The following is a 20228-nucleotide window of genomic DNA, read 5'->3' on the forward strand; positions in this document are numbered from 1 at the left end:
ATGTACATAGAAAAGAATGTTCATGGATGGAGACACCTGCTACTCCAAGAGCTGAGGGTACCTGTGTCTTGTCTCATCTGTAACCCATTCCCAACACTCAAGTCTGGATGCTATACCTTAGGGATTATTACCAGGATTGGCTTCATTTAAAGTTTCTAAAAGAAACCTGAAAGATGAAGTGCCCCATAAAATCTTCAAGTTCACAGATGACACTAAGCTTCTCTGGGTAATTAAATGTCAAGCTGATAAGAATAAACTGCAGAAAAATCTTTCTTGCTTGTGTGTGAGGTCAGGACACAGAAGATGAACAGCACTATGGGAGTGTGAATATGGTAGAATAAGAAAAAATAACCATATTTATGTCATGATGACTCTTGAGCATCAGTGATGACACATAATAAAGATTTGTGAGTCATTATTATCTTCTCTTTCTGGAGAGCTCCACCTGAAGTCTGTGGTGGCAAACACAGTTGCTATTATTCTGTGAATCATCAGAGATGCTGCTGCAAATGAAGCAGAAACATCAGTAATTCAAACACTTTCATAAGTATTACTTTGCTTAATTCTCAAAACAATACTGTAAGATGATTTCTAGTGCCTTTTACAAATGAGGAAAGTGAGAGTTACCAAGTGACTTATCCTTGCATCAAAGCATAGGACTCTGCAATTGGTTCTGGTTGCTATACCAAAAGAAAGTGAATTGAAAAATATTCATAAATAGACATATAAGTAAGGACAAGAACCAAAGAGAGGAAGAGAGTTTTAGAAGAGCATATACTTTATCCTTTTTTAAAAAGAAGAAATCCTTGATCTGGAAAAAAAATGATTTGAATACTGAATGTAATATGGCTTGAATAAAGTTCTAGAATTCTAGATTTAATTAGGAAATACCATGATGCTTAAAAATTATATATTTGTTTGCAAGGGCTGCTTTAACAAAGTACCACAATCTCAATGGCTTAAACAACAGAAATTTATTGTCCTACAGTTTTAGAGACTAGAAGTTCAAAGTCGAGGTATTTGTAGGCGTGGTTCCTTTTGAAGGTGATGAGGAAAAGAGATGTTATCTCTTTGAATTATAGAGACACATTTTCTCCTTGTGTCTCTTCACAATATTTTCCCTCTATACATATTTGTGTCTAGATTTCTGTTTTCTATAAGGACATCAGTCATACCGAACCAGAGCCCTCCCTAATGACCTTATCTAACCTAATTATATCTGCAATGACCCTATTTCCAAATAAGGTCATTCTGAGATGTTAGGGGTTGGGACTTCAACATATGAAGTTCGAGGAGACACAGTTCAACCCGTAACAAATGGCAAGAAAGCACGACAGAGTGGGTAATGCATTCATGAAAGTTATCAGTATGAGTAAGAACAAGACCTAAAGGCTTTATATGCAAGTGAAAAATAAAGCATTGAGAGAACAATAAGCTAATAAAGAGATGTGAATGTTTATGGGAGGAGAGTGTGCGTTGGTCTTAGGGTTATAATCTTGTAGGGTTGTGGACAACCATAGAGATCACTGTGTTTTTGCACAGTCGAGCCATATCTGGGAGAAAGTCTGTGCTCTTCTTTCCTTGCCTAACAACAACACAACTAATTGATTTCATCTAATATGATATTTGTATTGAAATTCATTTCTGCCAGTTAGGTATGTTTTTATTTTTATTTGTTGTTATTTTTGTGGAAATGGGTTCTCCCTGTGTTGCCCTGGTTGGTTTTGAACTGCTGAGCTCAAGCAAACCTCCTGTCTTGGCCTCTCAAAGTCCTGGAGTTAAAGGTGGGAGCTGTCTGCCTGACCATTATGCCAGTTATTAATTAAACTGTTTAAATCTTTACCTCTCACAAATAAGTGAGAACACATGAAATTTGTCTTTCCGTGCCTGGCTTATTTCAATTAACATAATGACCTTCCAGCTTCATCCACGTTGCAAATGGCAGAATCTCATTCTTTTTTATGGCTGAGTAGTACTTCATTGTGTATATGTCCCATGTTATCTTTATCTATTCATCTTTCCATGGACATTAGGTTGCTTTCAAATCTTGGCCATTGTGAAAAACGCTGCAACAAACATGTTATCTCTTCAATATACCAATTTTCTTTCTTTGGGGTATATATCCAACATTGAGATTGCTGGATCATGTGGTAGCTCTACTTTTAGTTTCTATAAAGAACCCCTTAATTGTTCTCCATAGTGGTTGTACTCATTTACATTCCCACCAACAGCGTATCAGCATTCCCTTTGCTCCACATCATGGTCAGCATTTGTTATTGTCTTTGGACAAAAGCCATTTTAAATGGGTAAGATGTCTTATTGTTGTTTTCATTTGCATTTCTCTGATAATTAATGATGTTGAGTATCTTTTCTTATGCCTGTTGGCCATTTGTATGTCTTCTTTTGAGAAATGTCCATTCAAACATTTTGCCAATTTTTAATTGGATTATTAGATTTTTTTCCTATTGAGTTGTTTGAGATTCTTATATATTCTATTTATTAATCTCTTGTCAGATGGATAGTTTGCAAGTATTTTTTCCTCATTCTGTGGGTTATCTCTTCAGTGTTTTTGTTTCATACTGTACATAAGCTTTTTAACTTGATATGATCCTGTTCGTCTATTTTTGCCTTGGTTGCCTGTGCTTGTGGAGTATTATTCAAGGAATCTTTCTGAGCCCAGTGTTCTAGAGAGTTTCCTTGATGTTTTCTTGTAGTAGCTTCACAGTTTGAGGTCTTAGATTTAAGTCCTCAACCCATTTTGATTTGTTTTTTGTACATGATGAGAGATAGGAGTCTTGTTTCATTCTTCTGCATATAGATATCCCATTTTCCCAGCATCATTTATTAAAAAGACTGTATTTTTCCCAGTGCATCTTCTTGGCCGTTTTGTCAAAAATGAATTCACTGTAGGTGTGTGGATTTGTTTCTGAGTTCTGTATTCTGTTTTATTAGTCTATATTTCTGTTTTTATGCCAGTACCATGCAATTTTGGTTACTATGGTTTTATAGTATAATTTGAAGTCCGGTAATATGATTTTTCCAGTTCTTTTTGCTATGATATCTTTAGATTTTCTGGGTCTTTTGTGGTTCCATACAAATTTTAGAATTATTTTTCCCATTTCTGTGAAGAATGTCATGGTATTTTGATGGGGATTGCATTAAATCTGTAAATTGCTTTAAGTAGTATGGACATTTTAACAATGCTGATTCTTTAAATCTATGAACATGGAATATCTTTCAATTTCTTGTGTCCTCTTTAATTTCTTTCATGAATATTTTATAGTTTTCATTGTAGCAATCTTTCACTTTTTTGGTTAAGATAATCCTAGGTATTTAGTTTTACATATAGCTATTGTAAATAGAATTACTTTTTAAATTTATTTTTCAGATTGTTCACTGTTGGTATACATTGATTTTGTATCCTGCAAATTTACTGATTTGTTTGTTAGTTCTAAACAGTTTTTTGCTGGAGTCCTTAGATTTTTTCTAAATATAAGATTATATCATCTGTAAGCAGTGATAATTTCACCACCTTCATTCCAATTTGGATGTGCTGTATTTCTTTCTCTTATCTGATTTATGTAGCTAGGACTTCCAATACTATGTTGAATGACAGTGGTGAAAGTGGGCATCCTTGTCATCCTTGTCGACAGTGGTGAAAGTGGGCAGCCTTAGAGGAAAACCTTTCTGTTTTTCCCCATTCAGTATGATACTAATTATGTTCCTGTCATATATGGCATTTATTTTGTTGGATATGTTTCTTCTATATCCATTTTTATAGGGTTTTGTCATAAAGCAATGTTAAATTTTATCAAATGCTTTTCCAGCATCAATTGAAATGATTGTATGGTTTTTGTCCTTCATTCTCTTGATGTGATGTATGTATCATATTGATTGATTTGCATATGTTGAACCATCCTTGCATTCCTGGGATAAATCTCACTTGGTCGTGAGGAATGATCCTTTCAATGTATTGTTGCATTCAGTTTGCTAGCATTTTGCTGAGGATTTTTGCATCAATATTCATGAAGTTATTCATGTATAGTTTCCTTTTTTGAGGTGTCTTTGTCTGGTTTCTGTGTCAGGATAACACTGACCTCATAGAATATGTTTATAAGTATTTGTCCTTTTTTTTTTTTTTGGAATAGTTTGAGTAGGATTGTTATTAGTTCTTTAAATGTTTGGTAGAATTTAGCAGTGAAACCATCAGGTCCCAGGCTTTTCTCCATTGGACGACTGTTTATTATGGCTTTGGTCTCATTACTTGTTATTAGTCTGTTCAGGTTTTGGATTTCTTCCTAGTTCAATATTGGTAGGCTGTGTGTGCCTAGGAATTTATCCACTTCCTCTAGATTTTCCAATTTATTGGCAGTATCAATAGTTTCTCATAGTAGCCTCTAGTAATTCTTTGAATTTCTGCAGTATCAGTTCTAATGTCTTCTTTTTCATCTCTGATTTTATTTATTTGGTTCATCTTCCCCTTTTTTTTCTTTGTTAGTCTGGAAAATAATCAATTCTGTTTATTTTTACCAAAAAAAAACCCCAAACTTTTTTGTTTCATTGAGCTTTCATATTGTTTTCTTTATTTCAAATTCATTTATTTCTTCTCTAATCTTTATTATTTCCTCCACTAATTTTGGATTTGGTTTGCTCTTTTCAAGTTCTTTAAGATGAATTATTAGGTTTTGTATCTGAAGTTTTTCTTCTTTTGTGATGTTTGCAGTTACAGCTATACATTTTTCTCTTAGTACTGCTTTCACTGTATCCCATAGGTTTTGGTATGTTGTGTGTCTGTTATCATATGTTTTAAGAAATGTTTCAATATCTTTCATGTATTTATTTATTTATTCATTCATTTATTTAGATGGAGTCTCTCTCTGTCTCCCAGGCTGGAGTGCAGTGGCATGATCTTGGCTCTCTGCAACCTCTGCCTCTCAGGTTCAAGCGATTCTCCTGCCTCAGCCTCCCAAGTAGCTGGGACTATAGGCATGCACCACCACACCTGGCTAATTTTTTGTATTTTTAGTAGAGACAGGGTTTTACCATGTTGGCCAGGATGCTCTTGAACTCCTGACCTCAAGTTATCTGCCTGCCTTGGCTTCCCAGATTTTTGGGATTACAGGTGTGAGCCAACATATCGGGACTTCAATTTCCTTCTTAATTTATTTATTGACCTACTGGATATTCAGAAGCATACTGTTCCATTTTTTTCCAAAATTCCTGTTATTGACTTCTACTTCTGTTGTGGTCAGAGAAGATGCTTGATATTTTTTTCATTTTTTGAATGTTGTAAGACTTGTTTTGTGACCTAAAATATTGTCTATTCTTGAGAATAATTCATGAGCTGAGGAGAAGAATGTGTATATTGCAGCTGTTGGATTAAATGTGTAAATATCTATTAGGTCCATTTGTTCTACAGTGTAGATTAAACTTAATGTTTCTTTTTCGATCGTTTGTCTGGGAAATGTGCCCAATACTGAAAGTGAGGTGTTGAAGTTTGCAGCTATTACTGTATTGGTGCTTATCTCTCTCTTTAGCTCTAACATTTGCTTTATTTATCTGGGTGCTCCAGTGTTAAGGGGAGATACACACACACACACACACACACACACACACATATAATCATTATATTCTCTTGCTGAATTGACTCCTTTATCATTATATAATGATATATATATAATATCATGATATTTTTATTATACCTTCTTCGTCTCTTTTTACAGTTTTTGTCTTGAAATCTATTTTATCTGAAACGTATAGCTACTCCCACTCTTTTATGGTTTCCATTGGCATGGAATATCCTTCTCCATCTCGTTATTTTCAGTCTATGTATATCTTTATAGGAAGAAACACACTTCCAAGAAGTGTGTTATAAACGCAGATCATTGGGTCTTGTTTTTTCTTCCATTCAGTCACTTTATGTCTTTTTGTTGGACAGTTCAGTCTCTTTACATTTAATGTTATTATTGATAAGTAGAGACATACTCCTGCCATTTTGTTATTTATTTTCATCTATCTGATTGTCTTATCCATATTCAAAGACCCTTGTGATTATACCAACCATGTAAATATCCTAGGATAACTTCCTTATTTTAAGGTCAGCTGATTAGTAAACTTATTTCCATCTGCCACCTTAATTCCCACTTGCCAGGCAACCAACATATTCGCAGATTCTGGGGAGTTGGATATGGACATCTTTGGAAAGCCATTATTCCATTCACCACTGTGACTCTCTCCTTTCCTGAGCCTAGAAATTTTATTCAGGAGAACCTGTAATCACTCTTCTCATATTTCAAATGCCAACATCTTGGTTTTATTTAGTATGACAATTGCCCATCTAATAAAATCCAGTGTCCTATTCTCCATGCCAGTACAGAAGCATAATGTGGCACTGTTCCAGTCAATGAATTACAAGGGAAACACCATTTAATATTCTTTCGAGAAATTTTGCTTTCCTTGTAGTAAGTGTCACCCCTTTCTCTCTGCAGCATTACTTTAGAGTCTAGATGAAGTATAGTCACCTTATGACTGAGAATGATAGGAATGAATACATCAAAATTTCTGCATTAAGGATAAGAAGTAAAAATAAGCAAAGAGCCTTGGTCACTGATGACACTGTTTAGTTGCTGTATTGTATCAGTTTAAGGCTTGCCTGTGGTCTTCCTGTACTTGTGAAATAAATACTACATACTTAAGTCATTACAGTAGGATATTTAGTTGCTGATTGCCAAATGAAATCTTACTTACTAGCCTACATGAGAGCAAGAATCTTATCTATCTTGCTTACCCCTTTGCTTCTGAAGCCCAGGGCAGAGGAGAACATACATTAGGTACTTAATAAATGTTGGTTAAAATTCTCTAGAGATGTTCACTTTTGGCCTATATTTAAATGATAAGTCAAAATTAACCAGTTTAAGAAAGGAGGGCGTGTAAATCATCCCAAAGAGTATTTGTGTGTCCTAATGTGACAGTAAGCTTGTTGTATTCAGGAAATTAACAGAAAATGGTATGGGTGTGAAATGAGCAGGAAAGGGAGCTAGATAAGCACGGTGAGATCAGCTGGCAGTGAGATCATGCACTGAAGGTCAGGTTAAATTTTTTTTTAATTCTAAGAGCGTCGATCAGTGAAGGACAAATTTTAGTTGAGGTTATCATATTTATATGTTTGAAAGCTCATTTAGGATGCCATGAGAAGAAAGGTGGGTGGTTAGTTCAAGAGAGGAGGGTATGAAAATCCTCTAAGTGAGAGATGATGAGAACCTTATGTGGTATGGTGATCCTGGAAATGGAGAGAAATAGATGGACTGGAGAGACATTAGAAGTTCAGATGACAGGACTTGGCATTTGACTAGATGTTGGGGCAGGAGAGGAAAGAGGTTGTGTTAATTCTGGTCTCTGGCAGTATATGCGGGGAGGATCTGTGACAGCAATATCCTGGCATTTCTCTGCTGGAGATAACTTTCTCAGAATTCTTTGTTGAATGTTCCAAGTTAGTAAGTGCAGCACTATGACATAAACTTATAAATGCTTCAGAGTTCAGGATGAGGTACAAGAGACGATGAGTGGCTGGAGATAAAGCTGCCCAGATACAGGGCTTGGCTGACAACCAGGGTTATGAAAAGCACTGTAATCCACTTAACAGAATTTGTTTATTTTTTTATTATCTGTTTATTGAGGGCACTGTTTTAGGAGCTGTGTACATGAAGATGAATACCCTGATTTCAATAACCTCAGAATCTAGTGAAGAGTTTCTCACATGATTCATGAATGGGTCACAGGCAAGCTGAGCTAAAGACCTGTGCTAGATCTCAGGACAGCCCAAGCAACCTCTTCAACTTAAACCAGTGTGAGGTGCACATGGAGTGTAATTTCTACATGTATTCTGTGGAAGATTTTGGAGTTCACTAGTCCTGGAGACAAGATAGACAAATAAAGATAATAGTAATAATAACAATATAATATAATGATGTAGTAAGAAAATATAAGGTAATAAAAAATACCAAGGAGATAGCTTAGGTGACATTTTAAAAGTAAGTACTCTTCATGAAGCTTGAAGAATTGATACCCATTCTTTAGGAGCTTCAAACCTGAAGATTCTTTTAGAGTTTGAATTGTAAGATTCCTCATTTGTTTTTTCTGTAACTACTTTTGCAGGCAAGATGACATGAGACATTTTCCATCATATTTCATCGGCTGATGAATTTTAAATATACAGTAATCAGAGAGCAGATGACAGTGTAATGATGTGTCTCTGTACCATTTCTCCCTCTGGGTAAGAGGTGAATATGGAGAGGTGATATAGCTTCTGGTTAAGTTGAACTTGGGCAGTTCCCGAAGTGATATCATGCTCTTTCAATTATTTGCTTTCTTCTGCTTATAGTATAAGCTATAGTTATCTGGGAGGCTTCCAATGCTTTTAAGCAAAAAGTGATCATTTTATATCTCCCAAAACTATGTATTTGCCCGTGAAATTATTTTTCTCCATAAATTTGCTTGTCTATCAAATAGCATTATGTTTTAATTTTTTGTGGATAAGCACTTTATTAAATCTACATGTTTATATTGTTTTGCTCTTTGTTTTTAGTTCAAGGAAGAATTTGGAAGGTTAAGTAAAAGGGCTGTTGGTTAAATCCAGCTGTACTGCTACTGCTCCAGTACAACTGTTCCACGAAACTTTCAGTAGATTCCAAAGAGTTTTAATTGTGATTTAGAGCTGAATTAAAATAAATAAGAGGATCTTCTGAAGTGATTGTAACAACTGAACTTGAAACTTGGCCTAGAAATTCATTTGGTTTATTGAGTCACTAAAGATTATAGTGACTGTGAAGCTATTTAAAATATAATCAATTATACCTCATTACTGCATCAAATTTTGATTAAAATAACATCCAGATATGCTGACCTGTTCTCAGACTCCTTGAAATCTGTGGTGTCAGCCACTGGGAACAATGTCAACCTCCGTCACTACCTTTTTCTTTCTTTTCTTTCTTTTTTTTTTTTTTTTTTGAGACCGAGTCTCGCTCTGTCATCCAGGCTGGAGTGCCTCCCTGGATCTAGCAATTCTCCTGCCTCAAGCCTCCCGAGTAGCTGGAACTACAGGCACACGCCGCCACGCCTGGCTAATTTTTTGTGTTTTAGTAGAGATGGGGTTTCACCGTGTTGCCCAGGCTGACCTCCAACTCCTGAGCTTAGGCAATCCACCTACCTCAGCCTCCCAAAGTGCTAGGATTACAGGCGTGAACCACCGCACTCAGCCCGTCACTACCTCTTTCAGTGCACAGATATATTATGAATCTTGTGAGACCCATCATGAAGATTCAGCCTTGGCCTCAAAGCCCATGTCTAAGCTCTGTCTATCCTTCCTCAGAGTGCTTACATCGCAAATGAAGCTTTTTTAGAATTTTAGCCTTTAACAGAAAAACCATTCTTCCATTTCATAAATGCACTATGTAGGCTGTTATACACAAGCACTATGAAAGGGCTGCTACCCACACCGGCCCACTGTTACAATCAAGCTTTTTGTGATAAGAGTGTTTTAAACCATCTTGACAAATGCTTATAATTATAATAGTTATCATGTGGAACACTCAGTATCCTCCAAGGGATCTTAAGTAGATGATAGAATCTTCATTTTAAAATAGTTTATCAGCCAGCAGATTTCCATTCTTATGTATGCAAAGTGCATTTTAGATACATAAAACCACAATAAATGCTCTCTTAACTATGTCAACCATTTTAGTAATCAAGCCCCTTTCTTTCAAAAGTATTTAAGCTATCTCATTAAGTATACTTCTAGAGGATATAATGACATTCCTCCACATAAGCAAGGAGAATGCCTTGCATTTATATTCTCTCTTATCAGACTCCAGAGTTTTAGCAGTTAGGTCACTGGGATAATTAGGACGCCAGAGCTCCTCGTCTCCTTTTGCCTACCTGTCAACTCTAATGGCTGGCAAAAAGATAATTTGCCAAATCGAAAAAGTTGCCAAGAGGCTGGAGGTAAGTGTAGGACAAAGTAAGCAAATTTACAACCTGTCACTTTTAAAGACTCTGAGGAATAATTTATGAGCTCTTGAAGCCAATGTCAGTTTCATGGCCCAGAAAACATGGACATTTCTTATATAAGTCCCAAAACATTTATCTGATAATTTTAAAATATGGGAGAGTTTGACCAGAATGTTCCACTAAGGCTCTCGAGCAGTGTCAGAGTAAGATGGGCACTCAGTGTGCAGGCACTTTTCAGTTCTCAGCATGGGCATATTTCAAATTAACCATAGATTGCATGTCCAGTTTATCTTTTACTTAAATTTCAGAGCTTAAAGGTCCAAAACTCTCTTACATATATTTTGATTTTCCCACTAGCATTTACTATAACAGGCAATAAATGTGAGGTATCTGTTTTTTCTAGAATCAGACTTCCTACTTTATTTTGACTTTGTGAGTCAATATTTAACCCCGTCCTCTACTCAGATATTTTTCACATACAGATCTGTAGTAGAAGATGGAATCAAATGTTGATTTAAAAAGTCAAAATGAAGCAATAATGTTTTTTATGTATGTGCATATATGTATATATACACACACACATATATTTATGTATATAAAATTATTTCATAAATATGAGGAAATGGATATAGGTTTAAATAATAAAAATGTCAAATTGCTTGATCATTTTTATTTTTAATAAAATACCTAAACACAGTGAGAGAAAGATGCGCTTAGCGTCTAAGGTCTAAGGCTTTCTTTTTGGTATTTCATTCTGATGCTCTGACGTTCAAAAATCAATGTTAAACTATTAAGCTTGCAATGATGTAACCTTAGTATACAAATTAAACTACTAAGTAGTTTAACCACTACTTAGTAGTTAAATTCTAGTAGAATTTAAGTACTGTAAAGAGAGCTGCCCCCTCACATTGACTCTTTCCCGTTCTGTGTTTGTGTCTTTCAAGGAGTGTGCTTATTTACTGAAAATAGTAGTGTCGGAGCCATAAATTCATATGACTATTTTGCTTTTCACAATCTGAGAAAATGAGAAAATTGAAGGCAAATGAATCGGGTGGTACTGAGATGCTGATGGTGTTTGTAAAAACACAAACTTTTTTTATTTTTAATAATGTAAGGGCAGATATTTGATGTCAGGGCCACTGGAAGATTAATATATCTTCATTGAGATCAGTTTTTATCCTATGTGAATGATCAAACTAAGAACATTAGAAGCTTCATGTAAGAAGCTTCTCTGTACTTTAGTGTGGTGTAAAGTCATGGAATGGGTTAGCATTTATCCTCATGCTTTAGTAATGGAATATTCCATGCAGTTTTCTTTCTATATAAACTTATTTTTTAAATTCCAGTGTTCACCTTTAAAGTCTTGTTGTGCTGTGTGATTCCTCTGGGTGGAACACACTTTGGTCTTTTTGTTTTATTGCACGAGGGATATCAGCAGACCACAACTCTCCCCAATCCCAAAGAAGGCTGCTTTTTGAGTATGTGGGGGCAGGTATTGGGGAAGTGAGCATTAAAATCCTCAACACAACTGTACTTGATAACTGACATGGCTTAACTACTGTCAGTATTACCATCCCTGTTAAGCACTATTGATTCCCCATTGGCAGGTTCCCTATCTCCTCTGTTTGTTCCTTGGCCCCTATACTCTGCTAAGCCTGTTTACTTCCATTAGATTCATTTAATAGAATTAAACTTCTCCTTGTAATTTAAAAAATTCTAGCTGTCAGGGCTGCCCCAGAACTGACAGCAAAGTTTCCTATGACCATATGCATGCTTGGAAGGAAATAGACAACACAACAGTGGGAAATAGTGTGCCTCTGTGTGGTTGGCATCAGAGGCTCACTGTGATCAGAATTGAAAAGTGTGTCAGCATTTGTCCTCATTCGGTTGCTCAGCATAGTGCTTCTGACAGGCAATGCTTCATCATGGAAGCAGATTTGAAGAGGACTTGTGTAATATGCTGTACTTCCATAAATCAAAAAACTGGGCTGCCCAAGTCCTCCTATTTGGGTATAAATTGAATTGAAAATGAAATGCCTAGTAATGAACACTTAGCTGAAAAGGTTAGCAACTGGGACAGAGAGTGGGAGATGAGAGAATGAGGACTGGGTGATTTATTAAATTGACACAATCCCTAATTTTGCAATTTAACACCATTTTCTTTGTTCTGCCCTCAGTAGAGATGAAGAACAGCTGGTCAGTATTACCTATGAAAGAATCTATCATTTTCTTGAATGCCATTAATAAATTTCCTCACAGCCTTAAAAAAAGACCAATTCCTTTAATCTTTCAAAAATGCTAAATCAAAACTTCATTTATTTCACCAGCCTAGGAATTGAAAATGTTATCTGAGGATGGTTTGCTTCTTAGGCTGAAGCTTAGAACAGAACTTTCTCAACTAAATAACAAAACAATTTGTTGTCCAATGGGAATGGAAATGAAAAAGCCAGGAATTCCAATCAAGCTGTTAAGCCTAGTGGGAAATGAAGGAAGGCAATCCACTGGACCTCATTAGAAGAATAAGAATTCTAGTCAACCCAGGCTTGTGGGGGATGGCTACTGAATAGCTATTCAGATCCAAAGCCACTGTGGATGGATTATCATGTTGCCACCAAGCAACTGAGTTTGTGGATTTTTTTTTTTATATTTCTATACTATTAATATGAAGCAGCTGTTAATATGATTTGGCTACACTTTATCTGCTGCAGCTTCTGTGATTCACTGAACAACTGCTTTTACATTTGCTACCACTAAAATGTCCAAAGGGTTTGTGATTGGCTGATAAAATTTTGTGGCTATTGATCAGATTATATGCTCTCTATCCTTTACTCAGGTAAAGGATCCATCCTTAGTTCCATCAGTAATGGGAAGATCACGTGGGACAAAAGATCACCAATATGAGGAGCTGCCTGGGACTCTTTTTGCAGTGTGGGGTTGACAGCTAGTCAGACACTTTTTCAGTCTATCTAATAGTGTTGGTATAGATGATTGATAATAGGAAAGAATGCTTTTCTCTGTTGCCTTTCTATCTAAACACATGCTTAGGATTACAAATGCCTTTCTCCATGTCGATGGTCACTACACAACCAAAATAATACTGAAATGCTAGAGATGGGATTCTTGGTAAGTTATGTTTCTACATGAATCTCATCTTTCCATTTATTTCATTTCATTGTAATTTAATTTTTTAATTGGCAAGCAATAATTATACATATTCATGAAGTACTTAATGATGTTTTGATACATATAATGTATAGGGATCAGATCAGGGTAATTAAAATATCCATCATCTCAAACATTTATTATTTCTTTGTATTAGGAACATTCAGTATCCTCCTTTCAGCTATTTGAAACTATGTATTAAATAATATATTATTATTAACTATAGTCATCCTACTGTGGTGTAGAACACTAGAATTTATTTATTGCATCTAGATGTAATTTTGTATCTTTAACGTATCTCTTTCTATCCACCTTTCCCCCTACCCTTCCCAGTCCTTACTCTCCTCCCTTCTACTTTTTACATCTATGATAACATTTTGTTTCTTAGTTTGCACACGTGAGTGAGAACGTGCAGTGTTTAACTTCCCATTCCTGGTTTATTTCACTTAAAATAATGCTATCCATGTTGCCATGAATGACAGGATTTCAATTTTTTTAATAGCTGAATAGAATTTCATTGTGTATATATACCACACTTTCTTTATCCATTCATTTGTTGTTGGACACTTAGGCTGATTCCATGTCTTGGCTATTTGGAATAGTGCTGCCATAAACATGGGATGCAGGTGTCTCTTCAATATACTGATTCCTTTCATTTGGATAAATGCCCAGTACTGGGATTGCTGGATCACATGATAGTTCTATTTGTAGTTTTGTTTTGTTTTGTTTTGAGGAACTCCCATACTGTTTTCCATAACAGCCGTACTAAGTTACATTCCCACCCACACTGTGTTTCCTTTACTCCATACCTTTGTAAGCATTTGTTACTTTTTGATAATAGCCATCCTAACTGGTGTGAGATGATACTTCATTGTGGTATTGATTCATATTTCCCTGATGTTGAGCCTTTTAAAATGTATTTATTGGCCATTTGTATGCCTTCTTTTGAAAAATGTCTGCTTAGATCATTTAGTCATTTTAATCAGATTTTTTAGTTGTTGTTGTTGCTGTTGTGATATTTGATTATTGTATATCCTGGACATTAATCCCCTATTCCATGAGTATTTGCAAATATTTTCTCCAGTTCCACAGATTGTCTTTTCAGCCTGTTGATTATTTCCTTTGCTGTGCAGAAACTTTGCAGTTTGGTTCTTTTTGTTTTTGTTGCTTATGCTTTTGAGGTCTTCTTATTTATCAAAACTTTTGTCAGTCCAATGTTCTGATGCCTTTCCCCTGTGCTTTCTTCTAGCGGTTTTATAGTTTTGGGTCTTACATTGAAGTCTTTGTTTCATTTTGAATTGATTTTTGTGTAGAGTGAGTAACAAGGGTCTAGTTTCATCCTTGAGCATATGGATAGCCAGTTTTTCCAGCAACATTTACTGAAGAAACTGCCATTTCCCCAATGAGTGTTCTTGGCACCTTTTTTAGATCAGAAATCAGTTGACTATAAATACATGGATTAATTTCTGGTTTCTCAGTTTGGTGACATTGGTCTATCTGTCTCTTTTTAGCCTAGTACCAGGCAGTTTTTTTTACTACAGCTTTGTAGTATATTTTGAAGTCTGGTAGTGTTATGTCTCCAGCTTGTTCTTTTTGCTTAGGACTTTGGCTATTCAGGGTTTTTGTTTGTTTGTTTGTTTTGTGTGGTTCCATACAAATTTTAAATATTTTTTCTCCCTATTTCTGTGAAGAATGTTTGTATTTTGATAGGGATTACACTGAATCTGTATATTGTTTTCGGTAATATTGCCATTTTAACAATATTAATTCTTCAGACTTCAGCATGGGATGTCTTTCTATTTGTATCTTTTCTCAATACCTTTCATCAGTGCTTTATGGTTTTCCTTGTAGAGGTCTTTCAGCTCCTTGGTTAAATTTATTCTGAGGTATTACTTTTTATATAGCTATTGTATATGGAATTCCTTTGTTGATTTATTTCTTAGTTTGTCATTTGTGTATAGAAATGTTATTTTTTGCATATTGATTTTGTATTGTGCAACTTTATGGATTTTAAGTGTTTTCTGGTAGCGTCATTAATTATATCATCTCTAACAGGGACCATTCGTCTTCCTCCTTTCTAACAAAGATTCTCTTTATTTCATTATTTTGCTTAACTTTTCTGGCAAGGACTACTGATACTGTGTTTAATAAGAACAGTGAGAAGGGGCATCTTTCTTTTTTTCCGGTTCTTAGATGACAAGCTTTCATTTGAGACGTGTTGGGTGTCCTAACATGTGATCAGTCCTGCAGAATGTTCCATGTGCTAATGAAAAGAATGTGTATTCTGCAACTGTTGGGTGAAATATCCTATAAATGCATATTAGGGCTATTTCGTCTATAGTGCATTTGTCTGCTTAATAATGTGCCATAAATCCTAAAGGTTTTCTTTGGTCATTTGTATTCTTTCTTCCTTTTCTTTTATTTACCTGCAAAAGATTTATCTTCAAGTTCAGAATTTTTTTCCTCTGCTTGGTCAAGTCTGTTGCTGAGTCCCTTGATTGTATTTTTTATTTCATTCATTGAATTATTTAACGCTAAGATTTCTGTTCAGTTTTTTTTACGGCAACTCTTTAATTTCTCATTCAAATCATGAATTGTTCTCCTGATTTCATGGAAGTGTTTATCAGTATTCTCTTATATCTCATTGAGTTTCTTTAAGATTATTATCTTAAATTATTTTTCTGGCATTTCATGTACTGCTTTATGATTGAGGTCTGTTACTAGAGAATTAGTGTTTTCCTTTGAAGGTGTCGTGTTTCCCTGATTTTTCATGTTAAAGATGTCCTACATTAATTTCTATGCATCTTTTAGGAAAGTCTCCTCTTCCAATTTTATGGAGAGGATTTCATAGGGAAAGACTTATTCATATGAATGGGTCTTGGGGTGTCTATTTGGTGGGATGCACTGGCTTTGCTTCCAGGTGGATGCAGTAGTGTAGTCTCTCTCTCTTTCTCTCTCTCTCTCTCTCTGTGTGTGTGTGTGTGTGTGTGTGTGTGTGTATGTGTTTAAATCTGTAATACACATTAATGGCATTTGAGAGTTTCTCAGTGGAATAGACTGAGAGAGTCTGTAGCAGTAGTGGTATGACCTTAGGCTCACTGGGTTATTTCTCAGGTCAGGGGCATGTGTGTGCACCGGATAGGTTGACCAACATGGGGTCTGGTTTGTAAGGTTAGGGTCACAGGGCTATTACTGTGACCTGGAGCATAGGCACATGGTTATTCAGCTGACCTAAGGGTTTATATATTGTGGGCAGCCTACAGGGCTACTTCTTAGGCTTGGAATGCCAGAATGAGGCTTCTTGACTGGCTTGGGGGCATATTTGGCAGAAGGGCCAATGGGGCTGTTTTTCAGGCTCAGTACTAAGGTGCAAGGCTGCTCATCTGGCCTGGGGGATGTATCTGCCAAGTGTGGCCTACTAAGAAACAAAACTGTTGCTCAGGTCTGGGACATGGGCTCTTTGATGCTTGTCAGTCTTCTTGGCATCCCTGTCAAGGATGGCCTGCAGGGCTGTTTCTTACTCCCTGATTGCAGACACAGGGTTGTTATGCAGGCCGATGTGTGGGCACATCTGTGGGGGCAGGGGTGCTTTAGGACTGTTTCTTAGACCCTGAATATTGGCATGTAGCCCTTCTGCTGACCTGAGTGTGTACCACTGTTCAGATGTCTCCCCCACTTTGGGGAGGGTTTGCAGTGGTTTGATCAGGGTGGGGCTGCCAGACTGTTCCTTTGGCTAGAAGTGCATTGGGTGGGTGAGGAGTGGGACTGGCTTTCCTGCTGTGCAGGACCAGAGTCACAGCTGAAGCTGAGTCCAGGATTCACACAGCTGGGGCTGTGGCATTCAGCCACCCATGTGAGCTTGGTGGAATGGAGATGGAGTTCCAGTGCTGGAGAAAGGCAGTGGCTTTTGAGCGCACTCCAGAGGTGGCTCTGGTCTCAAGACTGCACTAGGCTGCAGCAACTTTGCTCACTGAGGATAGGTGTGGGGAGTGGATACCTTGTGCTCCTAATCTGGGCCAAAGCAGCTGAATGAGTTTCCAGCAACTCTCCAAACAGGGCTCAGAATTTGTGAAGACTATAGGATTCTCCTGTTGTAAAGACTATAGATGTTTATGGTGGCAATAGTGGCTGGTGGGAATCTTCTGTTTACCTTTTCCCCTGCAATGGGAAATTCCTCCTGACTCCAGGCAGATGTATCTAGGTCGGGGGATGGGATTGCGGAAGCCAGAGATCTCCACACTGTCTCCTAGACTTCCAGCCACCACAGATGTGTCTCCACTCCCCCACTGCACTCCAGCACTTTCCCTTCGACACTCTAGTCAAATTTTAGCTGTTTATTAGTTGCCTTGGTCTTTTATTATTGTTGTTGGGGAGGCAAATGCTAGGCAGCTATAGTCAACCATCTGGCTGATGTCATTCCTCATCTTCTCATTTTTATTATTATATTTATTTATTGCTTTCAGAGACAGGGTCTTGCTCTGTCATCCAGACTGGAGTGCAGTGACACAGTCATCGCTCACTGCAACCTTAAACTCCTGGGCTCCAGCCATCGTCCAACTTCTGCCTCCCAAGGTTTAGGGATTACAGATGTGAGCTGCCCTGCCTGGCCCCCATTTTTAATAACTCTTGTGACTTCTGAGTCACATATCATGAGTTTTATTCACTTTGTAACATTTCTCAATTTACTTCATGGAAATTGATTTATTTCGGTTTTCTCTTTTCTTCTGGGATCAATTTCAGCAATTAGTGTTTTTCAAAAAATATTCTACTTTACCTGAATTTTAAATGTTTGTATATAGAGTTTTGTAAAGTCTTCTACTATACTGATTTGCCACTCATCTCAGATTTAATCAATTTATTCTTTTATAAATTTATTTTTTCCTTGTTTTTCTTAAATTTTGCTTTTCAATTTATTCAATTGAAAGCTGAGCTCATTGGTTTTCCTTTAATTTATGAACGATATTCCTAAACATTTATGAATTTGTGAAAAAGAATATGTTAAAATTACAGCCATTGTCCTATAGCGTTCAAAATGTATTGTTAAATGAGAAAAGCAGGCTTAAAAGTTGCATGTTTAAAGTTATTAATTCTGTTACTTGCCATTAAAATGTCAGTCCTAACTGAATACTAATCTGATATTGCTCACAAACTTCATGAGATGAACAGTGTACAATTGATATGCATGGGATTCCTTTAGCAACAATGTCAGATACCATCAAGCATGTCCTCCTGATTTGGGGTTATCTGTTTTCCAGATACTTGTGATTCAAAAAATAAAATTTCACAGAATCTTGCAAAAAAAAAAAAAAAAAAAGAAAGAAAATGGACATTAGATAAAAACTAAGGAATTATGAATAAAGTATGGACTTCAGTTAATAACAACTAAAAATTTGTGAAGGTGAGGCTGTGAGTTAGGCCACTTACTCACCCACACTACTACTTGTTTTCAGTAAGCAGAAAATGTGAAGCATGTGCTACATCATGTCTTTTGTAATACACTGGGAAGAACTAATAACCTGATTATAATGCTCTTCTACCTAACCATCATTCTTGAAAGTAATTCTGAGACACTCTTAACTTCAAATCACCATTAGATAACAATTATATCATCTTGTTTAATTGTGGATGGTTGCAGAATCACAGAATACAGCATTAGGGAGCAGACTTTGGAACATAAGGGGATTTTCCTCCAGAATTAAACTATGCTAGAGCTGTGTGGCAGGTTTTAAGCTCTGCTCTTGAGTCAAAGTAGATATGGAATCTGGATTTTATCTGCAGATTCAATATTTCCTTTCCTACTCATGACTGGAGGTTTGTTCAGAAATTTGATGATTTAAGACTTCAGATAAGCCAAAGTGAACTGATTATCAAATCCAAGCTGTGCATCAGCTCTAGTTGGTAGCTGTGGGATTGAAAATGAAAATACAGCACTGAATATTTTGTTTACAGATGATAATGCCCGAGGAACAAAATATATTTCATTATTAGAACTACAACATACAGAACTTTATCCTTAATTTTTGCATTTCCCTCATTGGAGATCAGTAACAATCTTCTGACAATAACCTGTGGACCAAAATTAGAACAGCATTGAAATGGAGGAAATTACACAGTGGAAAATACAGAACTGAAAGCTAAAAGGTAACTAGCTGCCTCTGTCACATTCCACAGTTTCATATCTGCAGAAAGTAATGATAATTAATATTCTGAACTTGAACATGTACTTGCACTTTATTACCCATTTGATTACAGATCCTTTTGTGTATATGCTATTAGGCAGAACACTAGAGAGGAGAGGTTGGTGCCCCCAGACCAAAATATTTCTAGCAACTTTTTGTAGTAGCTGTTATCATACATATTTCATGAATGAGGAAATATAAGGTTCATAGAGAATAAATTACTTGGTTAAGATTATACAGATGAAATGGCAACACTGAAATTTCCTTCAGGAATGTCTCTGATACTAGTTCTCATGTTTTACCAACAATTAAATGATTTAGCTCAAGATTAACTACATGAATTAGTTTCCTACTGATGTTGTAACAAGTGACCACAAACTGAGTGGTGTAAAATAACACCAAATCATCTTATAGTTCTAGAGGTCAGAAGGCCAAAACCAGTTTCAGTGAGATAAATTCAAGATGTCGGCAGGGCTTCTTCCATTCTAGAGGCTCTAGGGAAGAATCCATTCCCCTTTCTAGCTTCTGGAGGCTCCTTGCATTTCTCGATTGGCAGCCCCATTCTCCATCTTCAAAGCCAACAGTGTAACATCTTTCAATCTATCTCTCTCTCACTCTTATCCTCTTTCTTCCATCTTACAAAGACCCTTGTGATTGCGTTGGGTTTACCCATCTTGAAGTCTCTAACTTAGTCACTTCCTCAAAGTCCTTTATGCCACGTAAGGTAACACATTCACAGCTTTCAGAGATTAGGATGTGGATAACCTTGGGAAACTATTATTCAGCCTACAGTACTACAATATTTCTCTTGAAATGCATATTTCAATAACATATTCTAAATTATTCTATTGTATCTTTTGGGGAAACAGAACATATTTACTT

Source organism: Piliocolobus tephrosceles, chromosome 2, assembly GCF_002776525.5.
Source record: "Piliocolobus tephrosceles isolate RC106 chromosome 2, ASM277652v3, whole genome shotgun sequence".
Taxonomy (NCBI): Eukaryota; Metazoa; Chordata; class Mammalia; order Primates; family Cercopithecidae; genus Piliocolobus; species Piliocolobus tephrosceles.